This window comes from Arachis hypogaea, chromosome 15, assembly GCF_003086295.3.
Source record: "Arachis hypogaea cultivar Tifrunner chromosome 15, arahy.Tifrunner.gnm2.J5K5, whole genome shotgun sequence".
Lineage (NCBI taxonomy): Eukaryota > Viridiplantae > Streptophyta > Magnoliopsida > Fabales > Fabaceae > Arachis > Arachis hypogaea.
Genome location: NC_092050.1, coordinates 6277031 through 6291746, shown reverse-complemented (window position 1 = coordinate 6291746; position 14716 = coordinate 6277031). Strand labels below are relative to the sequence as shown.

The 14716-nt window shown below is 28.1% G+C and overlaps 1 pseudogene; it reads right to left on the bottom strand.

Annotated features, from left to right (window-relative positions):
* Nucleotides 1-7915: 7915 nt before the first annotated feature.
* On the bottom strand, nt 7916-13078 carry LOC112748149 (branched-chain amino acid aminotransferase 2, chloroplastic-like; annotated as a pseudogene).
* Nucleotides 13079-14716: the final 1638 nt, after the last annotated feature.

Sequence of the window (14716 nt, the reverse complement as noted above, 5' to 3'; positions counted from 1 at the left end):
ACCCTATCCATCTATCCCCTCTCTCTTATATTATTTCTGAAAAAAATATAATGCCGGGGAATAATTGAATTATTATTGCTGTGGATGGATGGTGGATCATCATCATGATATAATAAACATACATCATGTGTGCATGTATGCATGTGAAGTTATAGTGGGACCATTACCAAGGAATCTGGATTGGAAGGTTAATAAAGCGATGGTGATCAAAACCACTTTTTTTTTCTCCTTTTTTGGGGTTGAATGGTTCTTTGATTACATAATGCCTAGACCAAGAATGACTCATCTATTACGCATCATGATCACCAGAGAATCCTGCAGATAATGTCATAATAAACTTGTGCAATGGTAAATATACTATTATATATTAATTAATAAGGTTAAACTCATAGTTGGTTAAATATAAAATTGTCAATCTATCTCTATCTCCTAGTAACAACCTTCATTTCATTAACAATCTGATAAAGAAATTGTGCTTATTCTTGGTTCTTCCATATCTTAGTTTGTAATGCAAGTTATGCAGGAATGTTTTTTTTTTAAAAAAAACTCCCGTAATGGAAGGAGTTGCCTTTGTTTACTAGGGCTACATATTTTAGCCTTTTTATTAGGCTAAAAAATTTTGATATGAAAGTGAGATGTGTGATATATTTTAGTATTGTAATTTTGGGTACTTTTTAAAATTGTAAGATATATACAAATTGAATGATTCGATTTGTGCATCCCAAATTTTTTTAATTTTTTAAACACAAATTAAATGGTCTGATTTATATACCAAAATTCGATTTTAACTTCTAACACCATAATTATGTAAAGTATTTATATATTCCACAACTACGTCTTACACCACTCTCTCTCCTATATCTAAATTAAAAAATATTTTTATTAACATCAGATGTACTTTATCAAATAAAAATATCAACCCTGTTACATATTCAACAAAAATTAATTATTAAATCTATTATTTATATAAATATATATAAACTAATTTAATAGCTAATTTTTTATACGTAATTTTTGACCAATTTTGTAATTTAAAAAAATGACTACAAATTAGGAAAGTTTTAGTCATTGTGTACAACAGTGCCAATTCGTTTGTAAGAAAAAAAAATCTTCTTCTATCTTTTATCTTTAATGTGTATTATCTCATCTATTTGCTAATATTTGACTAGCTAAGGTAGAAAGCAAGATATTTAATATCATTTTCCATAAAGAGACTTAGAAATAGAAAAGAGTGGAAGGAAAAAATGTTAGATCAGAGGAAACGTAGAAAGAGCTGTGAAATTAAATATAAATTGTAAGGTATCTTCTTTGCTAATACTAAATCAGTATTTTCTATATGGTAGGTAATCAGCCGACATGTCATTAATTGGTAATTACTACATGGTCCAAACATAACCCACCCTGGGAAAAAGTATAGGAAAACAAATTTTGAAAATAACTATAAAAAAAATTCATATTTGCTCATATCATTTTTCTCGTGGCAAAGCATCGAAAAGAAGCTTCTTTCTTCTCCCCTAAAAGAATAATTAGTACTCTTTTATTTTTATGTTTCTTAATCTACCATGCATTCTGATTGAATGTATAATTATACAAAAAATCAAATTAAGTGTAATCTAAAATTATGGCTACAATAGCTATGAAGTATTGCTAAAACTAAAACCACATTTTTATTTTTTGTACTTTTGGTAATATTTTTTAGTAATATTATTTAAAAAACATTGTTAAATAATAAAAAAATATTATTTTAAATTAAAATATTATGATCAATGTAATTATTATAATATATACATACTAGAATAAATGATAAAGTTATCAATAAAAATGAATAGTTTGTTAAAATTAATCAGATTAATTAAAGATGCAAGTAGGGGACTATCTTCTCTAGGGTTTGTTTTTTCCTACGGAAAAGGACAAGGTAATTTTGGTGTGAATATGGCAGTCAACAGGTAGGATCCCCACTATCACATCTAGATCTAATACGTCACAAATTAGACCAGGTGTGCTCTAAACTCTCATCTTTCATACTTATCATTTTATTACAAAGTCTTTATTAATATAATAATATTACGACCAATAGTGTTACTATTGTTTGGGACTACAAAATAATCTCACCATCCAACCAGGCCCTAATATCATTATTGGGATAATGGTAATAGGTTAAGCTACTCAAGTTTATAAAGCCTAATATACAACTATGATCTATAGTATTATAATACACACAATTGTATGAATAACAATAATAATAATAAATCAATAATTAGGTCAGTTTTCCACTATCTAGTGATTCTTTTTCTAGGTATATATGATATAAACCATGCAATGTCCTTCACTGGATCATATATAGAGATGGCCGATTCCAGTTTGTCTTTTACCTACTAATTGTCAATTATTCTTCATGGTTGACTTCCTGTGGTTCTAGATCTCTAGCTACTATATATCTTTTTCCCACTCTTAGCTTGTATATATATATGTGTGCTTTTGGAGTTTTCTTCACTTGATTGTGATTACTTCAGGTGCTAAATATATTTACAAAATTTATTTCATTACAACATTAAACTTTAAAAGTTTAATTAAAGTACTTTATAAATTTGAAAGGATATATATTCGACTATTCGATCAAAGCCTTGTGTTATATATATATGAATTGAAGATAATCAATACAACAGAAAGAATAATTAGCAAAAAAGGAAAGGAAATTATAAAATGAATTAAGACTAGTTATGAATATGAATTGAAGATGGAGATCGAAGACTACACAAGAAAAAGGTGTGTATGAAGGATAGTGGATTTGGTGGGGTACAGTTTGTACATTATCCAACATCCATATACTTTAATTTAGTGCGATCAATTAGTCTTCTCTTCCCCCCATTAACTTGAAATTATAGCATCAAAATTAAGAATTGCTTTAGTCCAGCCATTATTAAATTATTCAACACAAGTTAAAAAAGCACAAGACTTGACAATGAGATGAAAGGGTAAGAGTCAAACAATGCATTTATAAAGAAAAGGCGTTGAATTTTCATGTGTGCTTAAAAAGTAAACAAAAAAAAAGCACACACAACTTTTTAACAAGGAAACGGTCTTGCATGGTGGTGTATGCCACCCTCTCTTCTAATCAGTTCCCACTCAATTTCTCTCTTCTTTTCCTCGGTGTTGAAATTAAGTAAACTAACATTTTCAGCAAAGGAGAAAAAAAAAAAAAAGACGCACAGTTTGTTGAGGGCTTTTCTTTTTTCCATCATCGTTGCGTAATGGTGATTTTGGTGGACCTAGCTCTTAGGTTTGAAAGGGTCTTTTTGACACGATCCTGTGTATGATAAACCATGACACCTCAAGGATCTTTATTGACTAGGTTATTTTTCTATTATTGTGCACATATATAAACAACAGTAATTAACGAATAGTATTAGCTTTATTATTTTATTAGGTTTGGTAAACAAAATTATTAAGATGTAGATGTGATCCAATAATTGCAAATTTGGTATGAGAATTTCTACACAAGTTTTTTTTATCCTTTAAAATATATTTGTAAAATATTTTATAAATGAAAATTCAAGTGCAGTTGTTTTCATGTAAAATTTATAATTGATAGCTGTTAGATTATAATTTAGTTAAATCTATTAAATTATTTAATAATTCTTAATTATTAACTTTACATGAAATGAATCTATTATATATTACTAATTTTACAACTAAAATGTGTCACATGTCACTTCTTCCTTATTACAATTGAAATCAAATATTTTTCTCTAAAATTAAAGAATTATTCCCTTCTCTCTACTACTTTTACAACCAAAATGTGCCATATATCATTCCATCATTACAATTGAAATTAAATCTTTCCCTCCAAAATTAAAGAATTATCCCTCTTCCCTCTCCCCTCTCCCTTTATCTATTCCTCTCATTCCTTTAACTACTCTATCTCTTTTATATATCAATGACTAATTATAAATTTGATAATCAAAATATGCAACATGACATTCTTTAATTGTATTAAAATTAAAATTAAAATATTAAAATTAAAATTAAAATATAGCTATATTATATATTATATTATATATTACTATCTAATTTAATAATAAAATGTGTCATATGATACTCTTATTAAACTTGAGAGAAAATATTTTCTTCTAAATTAATAAACTCCCTTCCTAAATTTTTTCATCTATCTTTCTTTTTTTTTCTATGTCTCACTCTATATATAATTTATTATATATTTATATATTATTATCTAATTTAACAACTAAATGTGTCACGTAATGTTGTCTTATTAAAATTGAGAAGAAATATTTATCTCAGAAATTCATAAACTCCCTTCTTAAATTCTCTTATCTATCTCTCTCTTTTTTTCTATTTCTCTATACTCTTTCCACTCTATATATAATTTATAATTTATATTAGTAATTTAAAAAATCAAAATGTGTCACCTGATATTTTTTTATAATTAAAATAAAATTTGTTCTTTCAAAATTAACAAACTTCCTCTCTCAATCTTCATCTTTATCTTTCTCTCTTCTTTCTCTTATTCTCTATTTTTTTATCCTTTTATTCTACAAAAATAAAATTAACAAAATAATATAATTCAAATAACAAATATTATTATTATTATATACATATTTTTTTAGTTTTTTTATTTAATTTTAAATTTTCACTACTTATCTTTTTAATCTATATTTTTATTTCTCTTCTTTCAAATATTTATTAAATATAATTTGGAGAGAATCCTAATATTATAATTAAAAGTTAAAATCAAGATTCAATTGTTTAAAAAAATTAATTTTGAGTTAATTTTATAACTATCAATATAATTTTTTTATACTAATATTTAATTATATTTTTATATATAGAGAGAAAAAATATTATTTTTAAATAATAAGTATAAAAATTAATTATTTTTATTTGTGTAACAGACTTAACACCTAATCAAAAGTATACAAGTTAAATCGTTTCAAATTTTAAATAACGAATATTAAAATTAATTCTTATTAGTAATAAATTAAACTCTTTCACATGAAAATAATAACCAAAAAACTTATTATTTAATTTTTATCTACGAAAACCTTAGTCTTCTTAGCTGACGAGAACTTTTATCCCTTACGATTTTTTTATAAAAGTAGTTTGATTTTATAATTTTTTTGTGTCATAATCTATAACATCAGAGCAAATCCGATATAATTTTAAAAAAATTATATTTTACGGATAAAAACACTAGTTACATGGTAGTTTTCACCAATTTTGTTCGCAACTAAAAGAGCATTGCAGACAAAGCATTGCGACCATATAACTTTAGAAAAGTAATTTAGAAGTTGTATTATTTTCTATTTAATTTTTACCCTGGATCTTATAAACGGTCGGAAATCTCGGTGCTATCAACATGAAGAGAGTAACTGTGATATACAGTCATCATCATATATACTACACTGGTTCAAAGAATTGGATTTATATAATGCGACATAACTTTAATTAATATAATGTATGGTCATTTATATATAATATATTAAGTCAATAACTAGAAATCATTTTCTATTACTGTAGATGATATATGGTAATTAATTTTCAACTCCAACTTGCCCCGACTTTATCTTACTGGATGAGTTTCTAGAACATAGATGGACCTGATCTGATCTTGATGCTTTCATTGGTTTGTTGCGGAGGTGTGACCTGATCTTGACAAAGCTACGAATGATCGTAAGAAGACATACATAGATAGGACCGTATCATATCACTCCTAACTTCTTGAATTATTCACAACATTTATGTTTAAGCACGCACTTAAATATTATGTTCTGAAAGACTTGGTGGACCCAGCAGCAGTGTAAGCTAGCTAGCTAGTGAGTAGTGACCATAAGCCAGGAAGGTTCCACTGATGAACATTTCAATGAATTAATTGGCGAGAGAAACTTGAGAACAAATAGAATTTATTATTTTTGACCTAATATTTTAGCCATTAATTTAATTTTTTAGTCGAATAATCTAATAATATACTTTGAACCCATAATTGTAAATATTGTTAACTAATTATTAACCAAAAATAATAAATTCTAATCATTTTCAAATATTTCTCTTAGTTAGCTATTACAATAAACATATTATGCAAGCTTTGAAGACCGAGTATCCATTATTCATCTGAATTCATTGTAGCAAGTATTAAGTCATCCAAAAATGTTAAGTTGATACTAAAAATTAAATGAAAAAGTACAGATAGACAATGAAAATACTAAATAATGTGAACAATGAATATATCAGATGTTCAATTTATTAGGTGTGCGAATGATTATCTAATATTAAAATTTAGGGGAGTAATTTAGAGGTGTAGTGTGTTTTTACTTTATTGGACTAATTTTAGATCCTATTGTTCACATTATTCACAAAAATTATTATCTACCTAATAAAATTCAAATTAAATTAGTTATTATGTATTAATTTATGTTTATTTACATGTATTATTTAATATATATTTTATATGGATAATTAATTTATTATTGAATTTTAAGTATACATTTAATATCGTTATGAATCCTCATACTACTACGAACCATTCTATGAATTTTCCTTAACATGTTACATTATTGTCATGCCTCTGTATGTTATTTTCCTTGAATGAAATGCCTTTACAATCATATGTATGTGGGAACTGGGGAGAAGTAAGCTTTGGTTGAAATGAATGATAAAGAGAATGTCTTGTTGTTGCCACGATCACAAGAAGTCAGCAACGCGGTTTCTTCATGAAGGTTGCCTTTATGGAGTTTAAAAGACATACATACATATATAGAAATGAAAATGGAGGACAAGAGGTCAAAAAGACAATGCCATATAAGACAAATAATTCAAGCCTCAATATCACATTTTCAAGTACAAACAAATTATAAAAAGCGTACCATGCTTTCTGAGCACCTAATTACTGAAATTTAATAATATGTATATTAACTCATGTTATTACTAATAAAAATTAAGTGCATGAAAAGTGAATATATAACACAAGTCTCCATTTTACAATACTAAGAAACAGAGTATATTCTCAACATATCTCTCCTACTTATTCCATGTATTGGGTCTCCCTCTCCACCCTTTTTTTTCCCACATTGTGTAATATTATTATTCTGTTATTTGGGTAGCCGCTGCCTTTCACACAGCGATGAGAATTGAGAAATCCGGATAGTTTGTCTTTGTTTTTCTTCTTTAAAACTAATGATTAGTAGCAACAATATCTTATTGGTAAGGATCTATTCTGAATTGTTTGCACATTTTATGTTTATTATATTCTTCTTGTACTTTTCCATTTTTATTACAAAATAATAAAAAAAATCACATATTACAAGACATACTTTCCAATTTTTATACATGAGGTAAAAAGAAAGATGGAAAAGGTCAAAAAGGTTGCCTCATACCTTGATCATGGACCTAAACTATTCTAATCATTATATAAAGAAAAAAGATATATGTGAAAAAATAATAAGAGCAATGCACTCAGTTACTTTTAGATCACAACAAAAGATGTCTGTTAATCTCTTTTATCGTTAAAAGATTATAGCTATTTTTCAACTGGAGACTAACTCTCTAAGACTATTAACTATTTAACTGAGCTAACCCTTCAACCTTCAAACCCTTGTATATATTAGCAACTAGTAAATACTTGGAAATTATAAATTCAGGTTGATTCAAGGTACGTCTTAGAAAAGGGCACAACCGAGTATTTAAAACAAAGAATTGAATGTGATATTCGAAGGTATGTTGCTTATGATTGCAACGTTATGCATTCTGGCAAACCAATAGTCAGCTGTGAATATTTTTTTCAATATAGAACACACTTCCACTTAGGTACAATGAGTGGCAAAAAAAGGTTTCAATTGCGATGTAGTTGCTAATTGTTGTGAAAAATCGGATGCATAAGACGCAAACTAGGTGGCCAAAAAACTGCTATAAAAGATATAAAACTGCTATTTTCTTCCACCAAAAGGCTAGTCTTAGAAACCAGAAATATGCTTTCCTACTACACCCTATATATAGGGTAAACAAAATGTTACAAATAAAAAAAAAAAAAGTCTAGTTTTCAACCAAAAATAACTTAAACTAATCCACTGATAAAGACTTCTCCAACTGGCAAGAAAATAAACAAATGCAAACTGTTTCCTTACGTGCTTGCTATGGTAATTCAATAGCAATACACACACACCCCCCAGTGACTATCCACAAGAACTAATCATATCCAAAAGCAAAATTTTAAAAGAACTAGTTCTAGTGATTGGAGATTTGCACGGAAGATGCAGTGCCAGCTATTTCTTTGTGTGCCTATCTCAGCTCAACAGTCCAATTCATCACATCCTCTGTAATACCCATCTGTAGTCTTGTAAGGACACTATAGAGTTGCTGGGACACTGCTCCAATACCTTCTCCATAGGATACCCTACAGTAGTTTAATAATGTCAATCATTGGTTCCAATTTGTTTCCTAGATACCTACCTAATAGCTAAATCGCATAGCCAATCACTGGAATGTTTTAACAAAGTTTGTGGTTCAATGTTTTGTTAAAGATGAATGGAGGGAGGATACCTGTTGCCAAGATAAGTAACACTGCCTACAGGTGACACAACCACAGCTGTCCCTGTGCAGAAGACCTCATCAGCATCTAGCAATTCATCCACAGAGACTAGTCGCTCCTCCACCTGCACATATTCCATAATGTAAATAGAAACAAGAAACCGAGTATATCAAAGTCTAGAAACAAAAATTCAGACCATGACCTTGTGAACTAATAATACCAATCATTACATTTTGTACCAAATATCATTCATTCTGATAATTATGACAAATAATATTCCAACAATCATCTCCTAAACCAAAAGCCTGGTACCTGGAACCCTTGGCTTCGTGCAACATCGATTATACTCTTTCGAGTAATGCCAGGTAGGATAGTCCCTTTAATAGCAGGAGTTGAAATATTGTTGCCCTGAAAGCAAATGAATATATGAAAAGTATAATACAGTGAGCTCAGATGACATGCTTTTTCTAGAATAACACATAAACTTGCATGAGGGTAAAAGAAATTCAGTAAATGCAATCATTAGCACTAATAAAATGTTAACCAGAATAGTAGAATACTGACAAACAAAAACATACAAGCAGAATCTATTCTTAATATATAAAAGTAGATAGATAAGTTTATTTACATTATTTTCATGACATGTTTCTCCTTTTATTAATGCCATGTCAGTAATATCGTTTACTTGGCAAAACTTTAGAATCAACCACTCAATTTTTGTCAAATCAATTATTATTTTTAAATCAACAAAAAAATAAAATATAAAAAAACTAAAAAACACTGATAATTAAAAATTAATAGTGTTTAATCAAATTTGTAACGTACAAAGACATTGAATTCATATCTTTGTACTTATTACATCTCATCATTATAAACAATATAATAAATTTATAATCTCAATAATTAATTTCTATAAATAATTCATTAAATGTAATAAACATCCATATTACAAATGTCATAAAAATATTATTAATCATAATAAATTTTACGTTATAAGTATTCAAATTCTATACTATTTGACCTACTTATATAAGTCTCTTATCACTATTCCTTCAAATAACATCAATTTAGCTCAAAAAAATTATTTTCGAACTACACAATATCTCAAACTTACTCAATGGAGCATCATTCTTTAGACAATATCACCAAACAAATAGACAATTGGTTTATCAAAGTTTGCGTGGTTCATCTATGAAAAACATTAACAACCACAAATGAAGAGGAGTCTCTTTGCTTATAAAGGATTATATTAGATGAAAATGAGATAACTATATTTGCTGCACATGTAATCAAACACCACAATATTCAACAATAAGGTAATTCTATATATTTTTCATAATCTCATCTATCAAATTATTAGCTACTAACCCACTACTTATTTTCAGATGAAGTGCTACAACAATTTTTGTACTATTTGATGGCAAAGAAAAAAAAAATTTTGGGCACGACTGGTTCAAATATAATGACATTCCAGAAAAGTAATGACAATGAAGCACCACTCTAATTGAAAAATTTGTGCAACCTCACATTTATATTTGAAGTCAAAGTAAATAATTTTAATATCAAAAAATGTTCTCAACAATACACTGTTACCAAAACATTTTGTTCTAACAAAAAACACTAAATCTCAACACCCATTACAACAAATAAAACAGGTAATACTCCAAAAAAAATCACTTATTCAAGATATCATTTTATTTCTAGTTTAAATTATTCATTGATTATAGAAATCAACTTCGTCAACACTAATATCATCAGACGAAGATCACATACCCATCAAGAGATTAAAGATAAAGAAAACCATACAAATTCAAGACACATCTTCGGAAGAAGAACATCCATCCAAAGATGGAACAAATAACACAATAGAAAGGGTATATAATTCAACAATTCATAAAGAACATGTCTTCACAAGAACTTACGATAGAAAAAAGAAACCAACAACTCTAACAACAACCAATAAAAAAAGGAGGACGAGCGCCACATAAGAAGACTAAGTCCATCAACTAAAACAAATGCAAAAATCAAACTACCAAATAAAATGTCACTTTATACAATTTCAATATCCAAATCTTTTGTACTACAAATTATTTTAAATAAAACACCTTTTAAATTTAACTTTAGTTTACACTTATTTAATTTAATTTTACAAAACATAATAATTTTAATATTTATTATATACTATCAATAATTTATCACTCCACGCATAGCGCGAGTCTCATTCTAGTTGAATAAAATAACTATAATACTATTGATACTCATATGGCCAAGAGTGGCACGAAACTACAAAGATTAGTGTAACAAGGAGGTTGCCGCAAAACGATCTATATATAAACAGAAACAGATCTAGAAATTTTGATATGCAGGGCGAATTTTATATAAAATTTATTATTATTTTTTTATTTTTTTATATAAAAATAATTTATGCCAGATATATAATTAGCGAATTATTCTTTAAATTAAAGATTTTACCAATATATATAAAAAATATAAAAAAATTTTTAATAATATTATTTTGATAATAAGAATTACATAGTACTCTATAGTACTCTATAAAATTATAAGATACCAATACTTTTATAATATGTTTAATTAAAATGTTGTTAAATATCTTTTAATTAAGATCAATTCTTTTAAAAATTTCAAAAATTTAGAAAATAATTTAAAAATTATTAATTATCTCAAAGGTACTGATACTCTTGTAGAATATAAAATTCAACAGGTACAAAATAAAATACCTTAACAACAAAAATATTGCATGAAGAAACCTCCTCCAGATATTTTTTGTGCACACAATCAAGGTATAAAACATCAGAGTAGCCTTTGGCCTTTGCTACTGATTGTGCCTTCAGAACCTACAGAGACAAATTTTTTGGTGCGAAGGAAATTGGGAGAAGGATCAGGATTTTCATTTTCAAAAAAGACAAAAGTTAAAGTATGCCGGTGAAAAAAAAAAAGAGAATTAAAGATCAAGCAAACAAAAAACTCAAGACAATGTTGTAGAACAAAAATGAGAATTAAGAAATAATCAAACAGAAAACTCAAGCTTTTGTAAAAAGTAGAAGTACTTTAAAAGTTATCTTTGAACTCGCAAGCAATTAACTTGATGCGAACAGAAGACAACATCTGCAATCAACTGCCAAGACAAAACAAGAAAAAAAGAGATAAGACTTACTGCAGCATAGTTTCCGATGGTCTTCACACTTCCAGTGCCACCGGGAATTGCACGATGTAATTCATTCTCAATAATCAAATTGATTGGGGCCAAACCTTCCTGTGATAAATTGATATTCCATAAATTTTGAAAGACAGCATTACAAGTATGTTCAAAATTACAACAAAAAATACAAACAGAGATGATTATAATTGTCAATATTAAATTAATAACAACCATTATGATACCATCAGATCACAACACTGCAAAAATGAGGACGATATTACAGTGGACCGTTAGAAGATTACTATAAGGTTTCGTCATATTTACAAGCTACAAATCAAATCCTCTTTAAACATCTCATAAAAAAAGCACACATAAATTTCTACTTATCCAACAGTACTAAATTCTAACCATTTTTGTGTAATTTTTCCAAAAGCAAAACATGGAATACTTTAAAGATTGATTACCTAAAGTAGTTTCCAACAGGTGAAACATATATGAGAAATGTGTACTCTGGAGCGGGTGCAAGACCAAGTACAGGTCCACTTCCCATTAGCAATGGCCTAATATACAATGAGCCTTTACCAGTAGGGGAACCTGAAATCAAAGCCAAATTAGATTTCACCTCAAAAGCATAACACATGTATAATGGTAGATGGATAAGGGAGTACCCAACGTTTGTTTGCCAAAACAGTGTCTTTAATAGATTCAACGAACTGGTCAACAGTAGGAGAAGGCATACACATGCGCTCTGCACCCATCTGCAACCTAAGAGCATTTTCTTCTGGACGGAAGAGAAGAATGTTGCCATCTTCCTTACGGTATGCCTTCAAACCCTCGAATAAACCCTGGCCATAGTTGAGAACACCAGCGGATGGGTTCAATTCGATGTTGCCAAAGCGTTTGAGTTCACCTTTCGAGAAGGTTCCGCCGTGTGGACATTTCATGATGTACATGTAATCAGTAGGTTGAAGACCGAATCCAAGGTTGTCCCATTCTATGTCTGCTAATTCAACGGTTTGACTGTACGACGCATTTGAAAGAGAAGGAGTAGGCGTGAGAGTGAGAGGATAAGGGTGGTGCAGCACATGGTTGTGGGAAGGGGGAAGAAACTGCTTTTGGAGCTGAAAAATTGATCAAAAAATGAGATTGGAACTGAGAAAGAAAATAATGAATTGAGATAGATGGAGAGAGCGAGATACCTTGAGAGACGGAGAAGAAGAGTGGTGGAGGGAGGGACAGATCGGAAAACTGAGCCGAAAGCTTGTCAGGACGGCGCTGGTCTCCATTTCTCTAAACCAGAATGAAGAGAAGGACGTGGAGGCGCAGGTGCAACGCATGTGGGCTACGCTTTGGTATATACTACACAAAAAAATGTGTTGTTATTATTTTATTATTTTGTAATATTAGATACATTAATGTAAGGAATCAGCATATTTGATGATTATAATCATGGATTAGTTATCATTATTATTTTTAATGATTTAAAATTATATTTAATAATATAAATTATATATTTTTTTATAATTAAATATTTATTAAATTTTAATAAAAATACTGATTCGTATCATTTTTTTTTAAAATGACCTGGATCAAAGATCAATATAATAATATACACTAGTATTCAATTGAATTAGGATAACCAGCAGCCCTGCCAACTCACCTGCTCCTGCCTTTCCAAATTATTTATTAAAAAAAAAAAAACAGGATTACTCTTAATTTCAAACATGTTTATCTTGAAGTTGGTATGAACCATCAAGTCTTATCTCTTGACAAAATCCAGCATCCTTATATCATTATTATTCTATCTTTTTGTTTTTTATAATAATTGTTTTAAATATTTTATTTATTAATTTTATATAATTTATATTTTATATTTTATTATTTATTTTATGTATACCGTAAACAAATTAATTATAAATATATCTAATAAAATAAGACATAAACTTTAAATAAATAAAATAAATATATCTGTAATACATAAAAATTAATGTACTCTACTTGTATTATTTATTATATAAATAAAATATACTTATAATTAATATATTTATAGTATAAATAAATAATAAGACACAAAAACATAAATTATATTTAAATTATTTAGATTGATAAATAAAATATTTAAAATATTTATTTTAAAAAATCTCTATCTTTTCCTTCCTTTTGGACTAGATCTTTGAATGTTATTTTTTGCAACAGAAAATTTTATTTAAAAAATATGTTATAATATTTTTTATCGGAAGTCTAGAAGACTTTTTTGGATAAAGTTTAGGATTTAAGACGGCATAAAACCCTTAAAATGCAATTCATGAATTATGAGTACCTTACTTTTTCTTTGTGGGTTCTGAATTTTCTGATGGATTCTCCTTTTAATCTTTTTTTTTTGATGATAGATTCCTTTTAATTTTAAAATATATTTTGTCTACATATATATTTGGTCCAATACAAACTTTTTTTATAAATCATTTAGAAAGCCTTGTTTTTTGGGTAGAAAAAACGTTGGTTCAGACTTCAGAGTGTTTTTTCATTTGCTTCTACATTCGATCTAAGGTAAAATATCTAAATCTATTATAAGATCCTTTTAATATGCTAAAAAAATTAGCAGATGTATCCTAAGGCCCATTTAGAATGAACCGAATGGGATATAGATTTTGTGGGCTCAATTCATACATGAATTTTGTGGGATCAATTCAATGATATGAAAAAAAATGAACGTGAATCATACATCAATACCAAAACCAAAAAAGAAAAAGCACTTCCATTTCGGCTTTCATTAATATTAAAATATATATATATAATTTATGACTCTGTATATTTATTAGGCATTGGTCTTAATTTGAATAAACAACATTAGGGCAAACGGAATCCCCTCTCACAAAAGCCCACTATTTGATTAGCTGACTTGTCCGTTTTACTTAAGTAAAAGTCTAGGGGCCAGCAATTTTATTGCATTTTGTCCAGCATATAATTAGTAGAAAAATGTGAGTCATTGGATAAAATCTCACACCAATCTCACCATC